The following is a 17,943-nucleotide window of genomic DNA, read 5'->3' as shown; positions in this document are numbered from 1 at the left end:
ACGTTTTCTTTAATGGATCTTACGCGACACAAATATAAATTAATTTAGGTCTCAATATAAATACTGGACACTAACAAATATTTTTGAAAAAAAACTAACTTTAACGGAGACTCTAAAGGGATCAAGAAATCTGCCAATGTTGTCTGATTCCTACTTCTAATAATTCACACTGCTAAAGGTGAAGCACTCTCTTGAATTTGTTATGACCAACAAATACACCTTTTCTTCTAATAGTTTGGAATTTTGGACTTCATATTAACAGGAAAAGATTGACTTGATATCCAAAAATACTTTACGCACTCTGTTTATATTAAAACATATTACTAACTTTTTATAATTAAATGAACAATTAAGGTAGAAATATGTATTGATTAATCACTATTAGACAATAAAAAAATATATGCAAATCCATATTATATATTTATTAACTATTAGTCCAATTTACTTAGCTCAAAACATTTCTTAATCAATTTCTTATTACACCATTGACCATATACACAATTTTCTCTATTTATCCATTTATTTCATGATTTATGTTTTTTGCCTAGAGAAATTGACTAGCTTAGTTGAGTAGTATGTCTTGTTTAGGCCTTCAAATAGCAGGTTAAGAATATGCTTGTTAGGTTATACTATTGTAATATATTTCAATCCAAAACTTTGACTTATCAGGTCATTTCGTCACGTCATTAGTTATATCATTCATTTTACTAGTCAAACTTTGGGAGTTACATTAAGGGTCCGTTTGGTCATAAAATTTTTTTTTTTTTTTTTCCGAAAAATCAGTGTTTGGTCATGAGAATTTTAAATTTTTCCTTGAAGTTGAATTTCGAAATTTTTGAGAAATTGAATTTTTTTTTCACTTCAAAGCACTCATAAAAATTCAAAAACAGCTCCAGATTGTTTATGTCCATACACAACTCTAATTTTCAAATACCATTTTTAACTTCGAATTATTTTTTACTTTTTTTCCGGGATTTCATAATTCTTATGTCCAAACGCCCACTAATTAGGCCTAATTATGGCTAATATTTGGTTAGAAAAAGTTTCTGATATTCCCAAAAAAAAAAAAGCAATTTATGGGAAATTAGCAGAATATAAAAAAGAAGAAATTACACTCTATGTCACTACTTGGCCCACTATTCTAATAAAATACGGCCCATATTTTCCCTTCTTACCCGGTATGGCCCAGTTCTATACTGTTGAATTTTTTTTTTCACTGATTAGCCCTCGCCGCCCACACTCTTTTTCAGACTTTCTCCCCACCCCACTTTCTCTTTCATTTTCAATCTCTTGCTCTTTCTCTGTCTCTTTCTCTCTCTCTGGCAAAATAGTCGAATTCTTCTTTAGATTTCCTTGCTCCGTTCATTATCTTCCTCTTCCACAAAATAATTTTGTTGAACAATCCACACCGGATCTATCTTTTGTAGTCTTTTTCTTTTCTTTGAACTGGAGTTAGCAGCCAGTGGTTTGGGATGTTTTTCAGCTTCACTTGAGTCCAACCAACTGAGAGGATTGCGATTATAGACGGGCCAGTTGGGGATGGTGACAAGGGCAGTAAAGACATACACCACCAGCATATGTTAACAGCATAGTCTGAAATGATCCCAACGCATAGCCTTTCTTCTTCTTCTTCTCACTTTAAATAACTTCTGAAGGGAGGAAGAATGATGTATATGTTGTATATACATATATATACTTTGTATAATCATGTATAACCATGTATATTTGTGTGTATTCTCATAGTTATACAGAATTATACATGATTATACACAATTATACAAGATTATACATAATTATACATGATTATATTTGTGTGTATAACAATGTATATAAGGTGTTTAATAATGTAAATTTTTATTTTTTCCACTGAAATAAGAATTTCCCTTTGCAAAACTTTAAATTTTACAAAAAAAAATATAAAAATAAAATTATAGACTCTAAGGATGAATATATTTTTATTTTTTACTTCAACTTGCTGATATTATTTACTATACAGAGGGAAGTAAAAAATAAATAAGAATGAAAATGAAAAAAGGGTAAAGATAAAAATGAAAGAAAAAAGTGAAATCTGATTTAGGCGTGATTTTGGGTGTAGTTGATGAAGTTGTGGGTTAGGCGCTGAAATTATTTGTGGGCTACCGTATGAAAACTTTATTTGTGGGTTAGGCGGCTGAAAAGTGCTTTCCCCAAGTGTACTTATGTGAAATTATCCCTATAAAAAATTGATCCCTGCTAGTTTCACGAAATTTGGTCGAATGAAAATTGTTCATTAAAAAGGTTGTTCAACTGTATAACATGAGAAAATCAAAATATAGCACAAAAAGCAGTCATGTAATATATTTAGTATGATAATATGTTCCGTAAATATTTGGTGCAAGAAAAATAGTTAAGGAGTATAAATAGTGCGCTACTTTATAGCTTCCTTGGTTTCTTATTGTTTTACATTTAATATTGCCATTTATGTAGGATTAATGTTTAACTCTAAAATCAAGACACTTGTAACAAATTAAACCAAAATTTACCTTCTTAATATCTTGAACCTTGTTTTAAAATCTTATTACCATGTTTGAATTGGAACCATCAACCTGTTACGTTATTAGCGTATAAGTTTATTGATAATGGATAAAGTGACGGAGCAAGAAATTCATAAACATAAGCCCAATAAAGAAAATGGTCAACCACTATAGAAAAAATTATGAAATGAAAAAGTTACTTGTGAAGAAATTAAAAAGATGTTATTCAAAAAGAATGAGAAAAAATTACAAAGTTATGTGAGAAAAAAAATTAAATTTTCCACTCCATTTAGACCTCATTATCAACTAAATGAATATCTTAATTAATCAAACTTAGGAGAAGAATATTAACAAGACTTTAAGATTATTGCTACTACTAGTCATTCCAAAGAAGAACTTTAACCAAACACGTATAACACTATAGATAATAATTGACTAATAGTATATTCTTATTTCATCTGGCATTTTCTCATGTTGCTGGCTTGAAAATCAATTTTTGTCAAAAAAAAAAAAAAAGTTTGTTCTATGAAATTATGAATCTTGTCCACAATCTCTATCTTGACTAGTAAGTCTGTTTCTATTTTATACTAACATAGCAAAAGCTTCAGATTGATTTACGTGAAACTCAAAAACTTTAAGCTTTTTCACTTTTATTTTTGTATTCTTTTATAATTATACAATCATCCTTGATTTTATTAGGAATTACTCAAGCTTCCCCAATTTTTTATTTTCTTGACTCGAATTCGAAATTTTTGGTTAGAATGGAGCGATCATATCTTTTCAAGTTATGTTACGCCTAAAGTTTTTCTTTAGTACCCGAACTAACGGGGGAAACGATAAAGAAAAAGAAGGTTTGTTTGTCTATATTGATCTTAGCCATAAATATTGGTTCAAATGTAACTTGCCTGTTTAAGATAATTTCAAGTTCAGATAAGCTGCATTTATTAATACATGAATAATACTACTATTTAATTGCCCAAACCATATGAAATGGACAATAACACTCAACAGTTTGACTAGAATTAGAGGCATAATATAGTACTTATTCAGTTTTTAATATTCTAAAATTGCATATAAGTCAAACACTGTCGGCGTCACATATTTTAGGTAGTTTGTTGCCTTTCTATTTTTTTAAAATGGGTGAAGAGACCGACCAAATAACGTTCAGGAGATTTATTTGTTAAAAATGTAACAAAGCCAGAATGAACTTTCAACTCATATCCAGATCGCATTGTTGCATAGGTGTATTTTGGGAAATTATTTTTCAATTATTTCATTTTCTCTTATTTGTTAGGTACATACAGTAATAGATGACATATGATTCTCAAGTAGTATGAAAAATAATGGTAGTGTTTTAGTGATCTTTCTTTTAATTTTATGTACTAACAATATGTTCAAGTGTTGGCTGAAATAAGCGAGTTAAGGTCACGGGCGGATTTATAGTCCAGATTATGGGGTATGTGAAATTATGATTTTTTTGTCAAATTAGGTATTTTCTGTATATATTTTCTAGAATTTGTTTAATATTATCTGCTGCCCCCATGTTCTAAAAAGATTGAATGGTGCAATTGATTGAATATTGAGTTATTTTCCCGAAGGAACAAGGATTGATTCCCACAAATTTTCTTTTCTCCTTTTTTTAGTGGCACCGATGTTCTAAAACTTCTAGATCTGCTTCTGGTTGAGGTAAAACCAGAGCGTCCGTGAACAAAAAATTTTGAGGTAAGCAACACTGAAAATTATTTCTTTCATAAAATGTTGCCGAAAAGTCAATGGATCGTAGCCTTAGAAGGGGATTAAAAAGTGTAACGACCCGGCCGGTCGTTTTAAGAATTCACGCCCCGATCCTCTATTAACTGCATTCCCCGTGTTTGTTTCTGCTATTGTGAGTTGCCGAGAGGATTTATTTGGAGTTTCGGAGAGTTTTGGGACACTTAGTCTGTAAATGAGAGCTTAAGTTTTAGAATTTGGACCGTAGTCGGAACAATGTGAAGACGTCATCGAAATGGAATTCTGTTGGTTCCGTTAGCTCCGTTGGGTGATTTCAGATTTAGGAGCGTGTTCGGATTGTGTTTTGGAGGCCCGTAGCTCATTTAGGCTTGAAATGCCGAAAGTTGGATTTTTAAAGTTTCCGGTTCGATAGTGAGATTTTGATATCGGGGTTGGAATGGAGTTCCGGAAGTTGGAGTAGCTCCGTAGTGTTGAATGTGACGTGCTTGTAAATTTTCAGGTCATTCGGACGAGGTTTGATAAACTTTTTGATCGAAAGCATAAATTGGAAGTTTTTGGAATTCTTAGGCTTGAATCCGATGTTAAATTGGTGTTTTGTTGTTGTTTTGAGCGTTTCGAAGGTTGGAACAAGTTTGAATGATGTTTTAGGATTGATTGGCATGTTTGGTTGAGGTCCCGATGGCCTCGGGTGAGTTTCGGTGCTTAACGGGAGTTGGATTATTGGACTTAGGAAGAATTTGGGGTTGCTGAACCTGTTATAACCGCACCTGCGTGAATGGGACCGCAGGTGCAGCGCTGCAGAAGCGGCTAAGAGACCGCAGAAGCGAGATTGGCCAGGCTCCAGCAAACCGCAAGTGCGAAATGGCTAACGCACCTGCGAGACCGCAGGTGCGGTAAAGGAGCCGCAGGAGCGAAAATTGAGCTTTAATGAAATGCCACAGATACGACCTTGAGTTCCGCAGAAGCGGGACCGCAGGTGCGGTCCCAGAGCCGCAGATGCGGTTCCACTGTTCAGAAAAGGGGGCAGAACGAGGGTTTAGTCTCAAAACTTGAAAAAATTGATTTGGGAGCTCGGATTGGCGATTTTGAGAGAGATTTTTCTTCTAGGTGTTTTGGGTATGTAATTCTTACTCGGTTTTGATTAATTTCCACGAATCTATGCTTAAATTCATCCATTAAATTCGAATTTGGGGTGGAAAATTGGAAAAAAGTTGGAAAAGTTCTTAGACCTAATATTTGAGTTTGGAGCAAGATTTTGATGTCGGATTGGAGTAATTTCTATGTATATGAACTCGTGAGAGTGTGAGGATTCCGAATTTGTAAATTTTACCCGATTCCGAGACGTAGGCCCGGAGGGCATTTTGGTCAATTTTTTCCTAATTTCGCGTATTAGCTTAGAATTAATTAGTTGAATTAGTTACTTGAATTGTTATTTACATTATGCAATTTATTTGAATAGATTCGGGCCATTTGGAGTCGAGTACTCGTGGCAAGAGCGTGGTTTCGGGTTGATTTTGAGCCGGTTCGAGGTAAGTGGCTTGCCTAACCTCGTGTGGGGGAACTCCCCTTAGGATTTGGATTGTTGATATTTGAAATACCTTGTACGTGAGATGACGAGTGCGTACTTGTGCTAATTGTCGAAAATTCGATTTTCATTAAGTAACTAAAATTGTGTTTCCTTTCCTATTTATACTACTTGTAATTTAAGCCTGCCGTTAGCTTAGGGAAGCATGTCTAATTGACTTAATTGCTTATTTGCTCAACTGTCTTATTTGGATTATGTGCAGCATGCTAGGTTAGAAATACCTGTTTTACCTTGGTGTGAAATTTGATTGAATTGAGTATTCTTCGTGTTGCTGCTGTGTATTTACTTTGGGACTACGGGACGGTATCCCGAGAGATCCCCCTGTATATTTACTTTGGGACTACGAATTTGTATTCCGGGAGATCCCCCTGCACTTTTACATTGGAACTACGGGACTGCACCCGGTAGATTCCCCCAGTACTGAGTATTTACATTTGGGACTACGGATCGGGATTCCGGTAGATCCCCGCGCACTATGAGTTGGACTACGGGACGGTATCCCGGGAGATCCACTTGATATTTATATTTGGGACTACAGGACGGTATCCTGGGAGATCCCCGGTTGTTATCTCTGTGTGAGCTGTATTCCTTTCCGTGATTATTTTGTCTCTGCTATAGCTGTTGTTGTTCTTTCTATCCTGTGATACTTCTTACTGTTGCACTTAACTATATTGTCTTATTCTATGCTGTTATACCTTGTATTTCATTTAACCTCAGTAGGGCCCTGACCTTCCTCGTCACTACCCGATCGAGGTTAGGCTTGGCACTTATTGAGTACCGCTGTGGTGTACTCATGCCCTTTCTGTGCATGTTTTTCATGTGCAGATCCAGGTACTCCCACTCAGTCTTATCACCCTTTTAGGCGAGGCGCTATTGTAGAGACTTTGAGGTATATCTTGCCGCGTCCGCAGACCGAGAAGTCCCTTTCTATTCTCTGTACTAGTTTAGCCCTTCTGTATTTTCCTTGTTGATAGACATTTCTGGAGTTAGAGCTTTTTATGTATCTCTTAGCTTGTGATTCATGGGATTCCGGGTTCTGGGAATTGTTCAGTTTTTGAGATCTTGTATTGGTATATGCCGAGCGTCATCTTAAACACTTCTACATTTGTTTATCTTCAGTTTTTATTAGTGTTTTCGCATTTTGTTCCTTTTTCCGCAATTGTTAGGCTTACCTAGTCGTAGAGAGTAGGTGCCGTCACGACAGTTCTCGGAGGGCGAACTTGGGTCATGACAAGTTGGCATCAGAGCTCTAGGTTCATAGGAGTCATGAATCACAAGCCGGTTTATTAGAGTCTCGCGGATCGGTACGGAGACGTCTGTACTTATCTACGAGAGGTTACAAAACTGTTAGGAAAGTTCCACTTTATTTGATTTCCTTGTCGTGCGAGATTTTTGATATCACAATTCTAAACCTCTATCTCTATTCTCTCACAGATGGTGAGGACACGTGCTACCCGAGATTATCAGGCACCCGCGCCCCCTACTGGAGCCGTCAGAGGCCGGGGCCGGGGTAGAGGTCGAGGACGTGCACGTGGTGTAGCCAGAGCACCCGCGCGAGCTGCCACCGAGGTACCACCAGCAGTTCCAGCCGGATTCCAGACATCTGATACACCTACTGCTACTACTACTCCAGCACTCCAGTAGACTCTGGCGCAGTTTATGACTATGTACACCACTCTAGCTCAGGCAGGGTTGCTTCCCCTTGCTGCAGCTACATCCCAGGACGGGGGAGGAGCACAGACTCCCGTCGCCCGCACTCCTGAGCAGCGAGTGCATGTTGATCAGGTTCCAGAGATTATTCCTGTACAGCCGGTAGCCCCAGCTCAGCCCGAGGAGAGGGCAGTAGCTTCAGATGAGGAGCAGAAGAGGCTTGAGAGGTTCAAGAAGTATCAGCCTCCTACATTCAGCGGACTAGCCTCAGATGATGCTCTTGGATTTCTAGAGGAGTGCTACCGTACCCTCGGTACCATGGGTATATCAGGATCAAGCGGGGTTTCCTTCACTACCTCCCAGCTTCGAGAAGCCGCCTATCAGTGGTGGCGTGCTTATGAGTTAGACAGTCCAGATGAGGCAGCTTCCCTGACTTGGGCTCAGTTTTCAGATATGTTCACGAGAGAGTACGTCTCCCAGAGTCTCAGGGACTCTTGGCGCGTAGAGTTTGAGCATTTGCGCTAGGGTACTACGACTGTCTCGGAGTATGCTGTCTGTTTCACCGACTTGGCTAGGCATGCACCAGCCTTGGTTCTACTGTTCGCGAGAAGGTTCGACGGTTTATTGAGGGACTTATTCCCAGCATCAGGTCTAGCATAGCTCGTGAGTTGGAGATAGATATTTCTTATCAGCAGGTGGTGAGCATTGCCAGGAGGATTGAGGGTATGCATGCTAGGGATAGAGAGGAGAGGGAGGCCAAGAGGTCTCGAGAGTCGGGCCATTATTCTGTTGCCCGTGGCCCAGCTGCATGTCGTCATGGTAGGGGTTATATGAGTCGCCCTGTTCATTCAGCTCTTCCAGCAGCCAGTGGTATTCCAGCTCCTCCCAGACCTCAAGAGCCTTATTATGCGCCACCAGTATCTAGTGCGCCTCCTGCACGGGGTGCTTCCAGTGGTCAGTCCGGCAGACCTGGCCCGAGCCAGTCATTGCCGCCACGTCCTCCCAGAGCTTGTTTGAGTGTGGTGAGACACGCCATATGGTGATGGATTGTCCCAGACTTAGGAGGGGTGCACCTCCACAGACTTCTCAACCACAGTATGCCTCGTAGAGTTTTCAGGCTATGATTACAGCACCAGTTGCTACCCCACCTGCTCAGCCAGCTAGAGGTGGAGGTCGGGGAGGTAGAGGTCGCCCTCGAGGGGGAGGCCAAGCCAGATACTATGCCCTTCTTGCCCGTACTGAGGTTGTTGCCTCCGATTCTGTCATCACAGATACTATCCTGGTCTGTCATAGAGATGCATCGGTTCTATTCGATCTAGGCTCCACTTATTCTTATGTGTCCTCTTATTTTGCTCCGTATTTGGGCATATCTCGGGATTCTTTGAGTTCTCCTGTTTATGTTTCAACTCCTGTTGGAGATTCTCTTGTTGTGGACCGCATTTATCGGTCGTGTTTGATTGCTCTTAGTGGTTTTGAGACCAGAGCTGATTTGTTATTGCTCAGCATGGTAGACTTTGATTTTATTTTAGGCATGGACTGGTTGTCGCCCCATTATGCTATTCTTGATTGTTACGCGAAAACTGTGATGCTGGCTATGCCAGATGTGCCGCGAGTAGAGTGGAGGGGTACCTTAGATCATACTTCCAGTAGAGTTATTTCATTCCTTAAGTCTTAGCGTATGGTTGAGAAGGGGTGTGACGCGCATCTAGCTTATGTGAGAGATGTCAGTATTGATACCCCTACATTTGATTCAGTCCCAGTAGTACGGGATATCTCTGATGTGTTCCCAGCTGACCTTCCGGGCATGCCGCCCGATAGAAATATTGATTTTGCCATTGATCTGTTGCCGGATACTCAGCCCATTTCTATTCCTCCGTACCGTGTGGCTCCTCCTGAGTTGAAGGAGTTGAAGGAGCAGTTACAGGAATTGCTTGATAAGGGTTTCATTCAGCCCAGTGTATCACTTTGGGGTGCTCCTGTCTTGTTTGTGAAGAAAAATAATAGTTCTATGCGTATATGTATTGATTATCGCCATTTGAACAAGGTTACAGTGAAGAACCGTTATCCGTTGCCTCGTATTGATGACCTGTTTGATCAGTTACAGGGTGCTTGTGTGTTTTCTAAGATTGATTTGCGTTCAGGCTATCATCAGTTAAAGATTTGGGAGCCAGATATCCCGAAGACTGCCTTCAGGACTCGGTATGGTCATTACGACTTCCTTGTTATGTCATTTGGGCTGACCAATGCCCCAGCAGCCTTCATGCATTTGATGCACAGTGTATTCCGGCCATATCTTGATTCATTCGTCATTGTCTTTATTGACGACATTCTGGTATATTCCCGGAGTCGGGAAGATCATGAGCAGCACCGAGGACAGTGCTCCAGACTTTGAGAGAGAAGAAATTATATGCTAAGTTCTCAAAATGTGAGTTTTGGTTGGATTCCGTGGCATTCTTGGGTCACGTGGTATCTAGTGAGGGAATAAAGGTGGATCCGAAGAAAGTGGAAGCAGTGCAGAGTTGGCCCAGACCATCCTCAGCTACAGAGATCCGCTGTTTTCTTGTCTTAGCGGGTTATTACCGTCGATTTGTTCAGGGGTTTTCATCTATTGCAGCACCTATGACCAGGCTGACCCAGAAGGGTGCTCCGTTCCAGTGGACGGAGGAGTGTGAGGAGAGCTTTCAGAAGCTCAAAACAGCTTTGACTATAGCCCCAGTTTTGATATTGCCTATCGGTTCGGGGTCTTATACTGTCTATTGTGATGCCTCAAGGGTTGTCCATGGAGCGGTATTGATGCAGGACGGTAGGGTGATTACCTACGCGTCCAGACAGTTGAAGGTACATGAGAAGAATTATCATGTCCATGATCTCGAGTTAGCTGCTATTGTTCACGCCTTGAAGATCTGGCGTCATTATTTGTACGGTGTGCCTTGTGAGATTTATACGGATCATCGAAGCTTGCAGCATCTGTTAAAGCAGAAGGACCTTAATTTGCGTCAGAGGAGGTGGTTAGAGCTGCTGAAGGACTATGATATCACTATTTTGTATCACCCGGGGCAAGGCCAATGTGGTGGCCGATGCTTTTAGCCGCCGAGTAGAGAGTTTGGGGAGTTTAGCTTATTTACCAGCAGTAGAGAGGCCCATGGCGATGGATGTTCAGGCCTTAGCCAGCCAGTTTGTGAGATTGGATCTTTCAGGGCCCAGTCGGGTTCTAGCTTGCGTGATCTCTCGGTCTTCCTTGTTTGATCGTATCAGGGAGTGTCAGTTTGATGATCCTCATCTGCTTGTCCTCAAGGACAAGGTTTTGCATGGCGATGCCAGAGATGTGACCATTGGTGATGACGGGGTATTGAGGATTCAGGGTCGAGTTTGTGTACCCAATGTTGATGGGCTTCGATAGTTGATTCTAGAGGAGGCCCACAGTTCGCGGTATTCCATCAATCCGGGTGCCGCGAAGATATACCAGGATCTGAGGCAGCACTATTGGTGGAGGCGGATGAAGAAAGATATAGTTGGGTTTGTAGCTCGGTGCCTCAATTGTCAGCAGGTGAAGTATGAGCACCAGAGACCGGGTGGATTGCTTCAGCAGATAGAGATTCCGGAGTGGAAGTGGGAGCGGATTACCATGGACTTCATAGTTGGACTCCCACGGACATTGAGGAAGTTCGATGCCATTTGGGTGATTGTGGATCGGCTGACCAAGTCCGCGCATTTCATTCCTGTGAGTACCACCTATTCTTCGGAGCGGTTGGTGGAGGTTTATATCTGGGAGATTGTCCGTCTGCATGGTATTCCAGTTTCTATTATTTCAGATAGAGGTACTCAGTTCACATCACGGTTCTGGAGGGCCGTACAACATGAGTTGGGTACTCGGGTGGAGTTGAGTACATCATTTCACCCTCAGACGGACGGACAGTCCGAGCGCACTATTCAGATTCTTGAGGATATGCTCCGTGCGTGTGTGATTGAGTTTGGATGGTCTTGGGATCAGTTTTTGCCACTGGCAGAGTTTGCTTACAACAGCAACTATCAGTCCAGCATTCAGATGGCACCATATGAGGCTTTATATGGTAGGCGGTGTAGATCCCTGGTGGGTTGGCTTGAGCCGGGTGAGGCTAGATTATTAGGCACAGACTTGGTTCAGGATGTTTTGGAGAAGGTTAAGGTGATTCAGGATAGACTCCGTACAGCCCAGTCCAGACAGAAGCGTTACGCGGACCGGAAGGTTCGTGATGTTTCCTACATGGTTGGAGAGCGGGTTCTGCTTCGGGTTTCGCCTATGAAGGGCGTTATGAGATTTAGGAAGAAAAGGAAGTTGAGTCCGAGGTTTATTGGCCCTTTTAAGATATTGAGGCGTGTTGGGGAGGTTGCTTATGAGCTTGCCTTACCTCCCAGCTTGGCAGGAGTTCATCTGGTATTTCATGTTTCAATGCTCCGGAGGTATCACGGTGATCCGTCGCACGTGTTGGATTTCAGTTCAGTCCAGTTGGACAACGATCTATCTTATGTGGAGGAGCTAGTGGCTATTTTGGACAGCCAAGTTCGAAAGCTGAGGTCCAAGAACATTGCAGTAGTGAAGGTTTAGTGGCGGGGTCAGCCGGTCGAGGAGGAGACTTGGGAAACCGAGCAGGATATGCGCAGCCGTTACCCTCATCTTTTCACTACTTCAGGTATGTCTCTATGCTCGTTCGAGGACGAACGAATGTTTAAGTGTGGGAGGATGTAACGACCCTGCCGGTCATTTTAAGAATTCACGCCCCGATCCCCTATTAACTGCATTGCCCGTGTTTGTTTCTGCTATTGTGAGTTGCCGGGAGGATTTATTTGGAGTATCGGAGAGTATTGGGACACTTAGTCCCTAAATGAGAGCTTAAGTTTTAGAATTTGGACCATAGTCGGAACAGTGTGAAGACGGCCTCGGAATGGAATTCTGTTGGTTCCGTTAGCTCCGTTGGGTGATTTTGGGTTTAGGAGCGTGTTCGGATTGTGTTTTGGAGGCCCGTAGCTCATTTAGGCTTGAAATGCCGAAAGTTGGATTTTTGAAGTTTCCGGTTCCATAGTGAGATTTTGATATCGGGGTCGGAATGGAGTTGTAGAAGTTGGAGTAGCTCCGTAGTGTTGAATATGACGTGCTTGCAAAATTTCAGGTCATTCCGACGAGGTTTGATAGACTTTTTGATCGAAAGCGTAAATTGGAGTTTTTGGAATTCTTAGAATTGAATGCGATGTTAAATTGGTGTTTTGATGTTGTTTTGAGCATTCCGAAGGTTGGAACAAGTTTGAATGATGTTTTAGGATTGGTTGGCATGTTTGGTTGAGGTCTCGGGGGCCTCGGGTGAGTTTCGGGTGCTTAACGGGAGTTGGATTGGACTTAGGAAGAATTTGGGGTTGCTGAACCGGTCATAACCGCACCTGCGTGAATGGGACCGCGGTGCGGCATCACAGAAGTGGCTGAGAGACTGTAGAAGCGAGATTGGCCAGGCTCCAGCACACCGAAGGTGCGAAATGACTAACGCACCTGCGAGACCGCAGGTGCGGTAAAGGAGCCGCAGGTGCGAAATGGCTAATGCACCTGCGAGAACGCAGGTGCGGTAAAGGAGCCGCAGGTGCAAAAATTGAGCTTTAATGAAATGCAGCAGATGCGACCTTGAGTTCCGCAGAAGCGGGACCGCAGGTGCGGTCCCATAGCCGCAAATGCGGTTCCACTGTTCAGAAAAGGGGGCAGAACGAGGGTTTAGTCTCAAAACTTGGAAAAATTAATTTGGTAGCTCGGATTGGCGATTTTGAGAGAGATTTTTCACCTAGGTGTTTTGGGTATGTAATTCTTACTCGGTTTTGATTAACTTCCACGAATCTATCCTTAAATTCGAATTTGGGGTGGAAAAATTGGAGAAAAGTTGGAAAAGTTCTTAGACCTAATATTTGAGTTTGGAGCAAGATTTTGATGTCGGATTGGAGTAATTTCTATATATATGAACTCGTGAGAGTGTGAGGATTCCGAATTTGTAAATTTCACCCGATTCCGAGACGTGGGCCCGGAGGGCGTTTTGGTCATTTTTTTTCCTAATTTCGCATATAAGCTTAGAATTAATTAGTTGAATTTGTTACTTGAAGTGTTATTTACATTATGCAATTTATTTGAATAGATTTGGGCCATTTGGAGTTGAGTACTCGTGGCAAAAGCGTGGTTTCGGGTTGATTTTGAGCCGGTTCGAGGTACGTGGCTTGCCTAACCTCGTGTGGGGGAACTCCCCTTAGGATTTGGATTGTGATATTTGAAATACCTTGTACGTGAGGTAACGAGTGCGTACTTGTGCTAATTTTCAAAAATTCGGTTTTCAATAAGTAACTAAAATTTTGTTTCCTTTCCTGTTTATACTACTTGTAATTTAAGCCTGCTGTTAGCGTAGGGAAGCATGTCTAATTGACTTAATTGCTTATTTGCTCAACTGTCTTATTTGGATTATGTGCAGCATGCTAGGTTAGAAATACCTGTTTTACCTTGGTGTGAAATTTGATTGAATCGAGTATTCTTCGCGTTGCTGCTGTGTATTTACTTTGGGACTACGGGATGGTATCCCGAGAGATCCCCCTGTATGTTTACTTTGGGACTACGGATTTATTTTCCGGGAGATCCCCCTGCACTTTTGCGTTGGAACTACGAGACTGCACCCGGTAGATTCCCCCCCAGTATTGAGTATTTACATTTGGGACTACGGATCGGGATTCCGGTAGATCCCCGCGCTCTATGAGTTGGACTACGGGACGGTATCCCGGGAGATCCACTTGATATTTATATTTGGGACTATAGGACGGTATCCTGGGAGATCCCCGGTTGTTATCTCTGTGTGAGTTGTATTCCTTTCCGTGATTATTTTGTCTCTGCTATAGCTGTTGTTGTTCTTTCTATCCTGTGATACTTCTTACTGTTGCACTTAACTATACTGTCTTATTCTATGCTATTATACCTTGTATTTCATTTAACCTCAGTAGGGCCCTGACCTTCCTCGTCACTACCCGACCGAGGTTAGGCTTGGCACTTCTTGAGTACCGCTGTGGTGTACTCATGCCCTTTCTGCGCATGTTTTTCATGTGCAGATCCAGGTACTCCCACTCAGTCTTATCACCCTTGAGGCGAGGCGCTTTTGTAGAGACTTCGAGGTATATCTGCCGCGTCCGCTGACCGAGGAGTTCCTTTCTATTCTCTGTACTAGTTTAGCCCTTCTGTATTTTCCTTGTTGATAGACATTTCTGGAGTTAGAGCTTTTTATGTATCTCTTAGCTTGTGATTCATGGGATTCCAGGTTTTGGAAATTGTTCAGTTTTTGAGATCTTGTATTGGTATATGCCGAGCGGCATCTTAAACACTTCTACATTTGTTTATCTTCAGTTTTTATTAGTGTTTCCGTATTTTGTTCCTTTTTTCGCAATGTTAGGCTTACCTAGTCGTAGAGACTAGGTGCCCTCATGACAGTTCACGGAGGGCGAACTTGGGTCGTGACAAAAAGTCCCTCCCAAACTAATAAATCTTATATTAATGGTTAGGTGAATAACTATGAGTTGCGTGTGTATAAGTGTTAATCCGGATTAACACTATTATGGGACTTTCCGGCGCGAATTCGAATTTTATCGGGCCCCAATATGATATCGAACACCGAGTGGGAAACCAAAAAAAAAAATTGTGTTAATGAATTAGTTTCACTAATATTCCAAGTTTTATTAAAGATAAATTGATTAATTTTGATAGATACTCAGAATAACTACGATCTTCACTAATTGTGTACCTCGTACCCCTTTTCATCTTGTCTCATCAACAACCTTTCAACCACGGGCTCACCTAAGCTTTGGCTACACACCCTCATACATTCAAAAGGCAATTCACCTACCACACAATTTGAACCCTCGTACTTTTATACCATTAAGTCTTTGGAATATCTGGCTTACCCGTTGTCACACCTCCTTTGTTATACACCTACCCTGAAGGATAGTGTATAAGGGAGTTTTTCCATTTAAAGTGACATTATTCGAAATGGGATTATTTATTTGTTTAGAGTCGCCACTTGGGATAGGTTTGGATTTTGGTGTCCCAAGTCACCGGTTTATCTTGAATCCCAAATCGAGGAAATTTCGACTTCCCGAGTGGAGTCTGCGAACTAGAAATTCTGAATAAGGAATTCTATTGACCCGAGGGAAGGTGTTAGGCACCCCCGGATCCCGTGGTTCTAGAACGGTCGCTTAAACTATTATAATTGGCTAAAAATCTGATTTTTATACATACCATCCTATAGTGCAATTTTAGAATTAATTACCGCTTTTAATTAATAATAAAATTTTTAGGAAATTGAACGTCGTCTAAAACATGCTTTTGGATCACCTCACATGAAATGCACCCGGATCCTCGACATATTTTATTCAACGTTTTGGGATTTGGATTTGGGTCACATGAAATGCACACCCGACTTTTAGGAAGGTAAAATTATTAAAGAACGCATCTAAAGCGACTAACGTGTTATTAACTTTGCGGGAGGCCATGAAAATTCGCTAAATGGCACGTCCCGAGTTCTAAATATTCTTAATGAAGTAAGGAAAGAGGGCCACGCAATTTTATGATTTCATTTGGCGCGGCGCACCTCAAATTATTTTAAGGATATCCTAAAATGGACTATTATTTTTCTATTAATGATTGTCTCTAAAAAAATACTTAATTAATTAGCACTATGAAGTAATTACTATTAAAGGCGTTCAAGAAAACTCGGGCCTCAAGATCAAGTCCAAACTCAAACAAGATGATCTCCATTATTGACGACCCCTCAATTCGAATTTGCTACTTAACTTGAAAGGCCCAAGCCTTGTATTATAAAAGTAAACCAATAACTTTAAGTATGAATTAGGCCTTTAGTACATTGGGCTTCGAAAACTAGCCCAAAATAATAAGAAATTTGTCAGCTTTTATAAAAGCTGTCCAGCGTTGGGCTATAGCCTAGTGATGATAGGATATAATTGCATATTTTTGTCGCTTATTACACTCGAATTTACTGCACTTTAATTGAGTTTGCGCTTTAATCGCTAGTGTTTTGCACTAATTGTGTGTTTTATGCCTTGTAGGTGTGATTCCGAGCTATATAGATGTTATGGAATGAATTTAAGTGATTTGAAGCTTTGAAATCTGAGTAAAAGCTCAAGGAATTAAGCCGGGATCGTGTTCGGGGGTCAAATTTGATAATTAAGTACGAACGAAGACTTGAGAAGGCATATTGCGCACTGTCTAGTAAAACAGACATAACTTTTTTCTCAGAACTCCATTTGGGCTCCACAATATATGGTTGGAAAGCTAACTCAAAGGGCTACAACTTTCATATTTTACGTTCTTCCAAATTCCAAACGGAACAGGGTGAACAACCTCGGTTTTGCCGCGACCGCGGCAGAACCGCGGTAGAAGATGGTCGCGGACAACTGAAGAATCAGAGGGCATGTTTGGCTGCGGTTCCACCGCGACCGCGGCAAAACCGCGGCAGGAAGCAAAAATTTCAGGGACTAAAGTGCAAAACATGGGATTTTAAGTCCTAAACCCTATATTAAACAAAGGAGGCCGGCCAAGAACAAGAGGAGGACATATTTTGGACACAAATTAGACCTAAGGAGGCGGAGAGACACTACTTTAGGGTTAGGCAACACCCTTGGAGGCAAGAACACATTGGGAGCAAGGCGGAGAATTCTTCTACGAGTTTTTTCCTTCCTCTTCCTATTTTTCATTGTTGGTTATGACTTTTAGTATTGTAGTTTTACATACTATTATGAATAGCTAATTTGTTATCTAGAGTTTGATAGAACCTTTTGTAGGATAAATTCTTGTTATGTTTTTATATAATTGAGCCATAGCTTTTCTCTATTTGTTCAACTACGTTTATATTCTGGTTGATTGAAGAGCTCTCAATTAGCTGTGCCTATTTAGTATGCATAACTCGGGAGAGAGTGCATATTTAGGTAATTGTTGAACAACACCACTCCCAGAGTATATGAGGGATCAATAACCGAGGGTTTAAAGGCGGGATTAGGGATAACGAAGCCTTGGGTGCGATCTGAAGTGAGCTGTATTAAAAGCCAGCTAGCGTAGCTCGGGAGAGTGCGTCTAGTAAATTATCGTAATTACTCGGGAGAGATTTACGGCAATAAGAGTGCTCATGATCGGTAGAGAATACTTAGGCGAAATTATAGAAGACATAGCGGGAAGGATTCCGACAATAGGGGAAATCATAACTCTAGACCTCCTTAATCTTTTCTCTAACCCTCAGTATCGTTAGTTGTTAATTTACTATTTTAATTTGTTAGTTAAGTAGTTAAACACAAGAATCTTAATATCTATAAGTTAGGAATTGTTCAAGCTTGTCTTCTTGGTGATAGTGAACAGCTGTAGCTAAACCTTAGTTCTCTGTGGGATTCGACTCCGGACTTGTAAACCGGATT

Source organism: Nicotiana attenuata, unplaced genomic scaffold, assembly GCF_001879085.1.
Source record: "Nicotiana attenuata strain UT unplaced genomic scaffold, NIATTr2, whole genome shotgun sequence".
In the NCBI taxonomy this organism is placed as follows: domain Eukaryota; kingdom Viridiplantae; phylum Streptophyta; class Magnoliopsida; order Solanales; family Solanaceae; genus Nicotiana; species Nicotiana attenuata.
The sequence above is the reverse complement of the archived record's forward strand: the minus strand, read 5'-3'. Positions refer to the sequence as shown.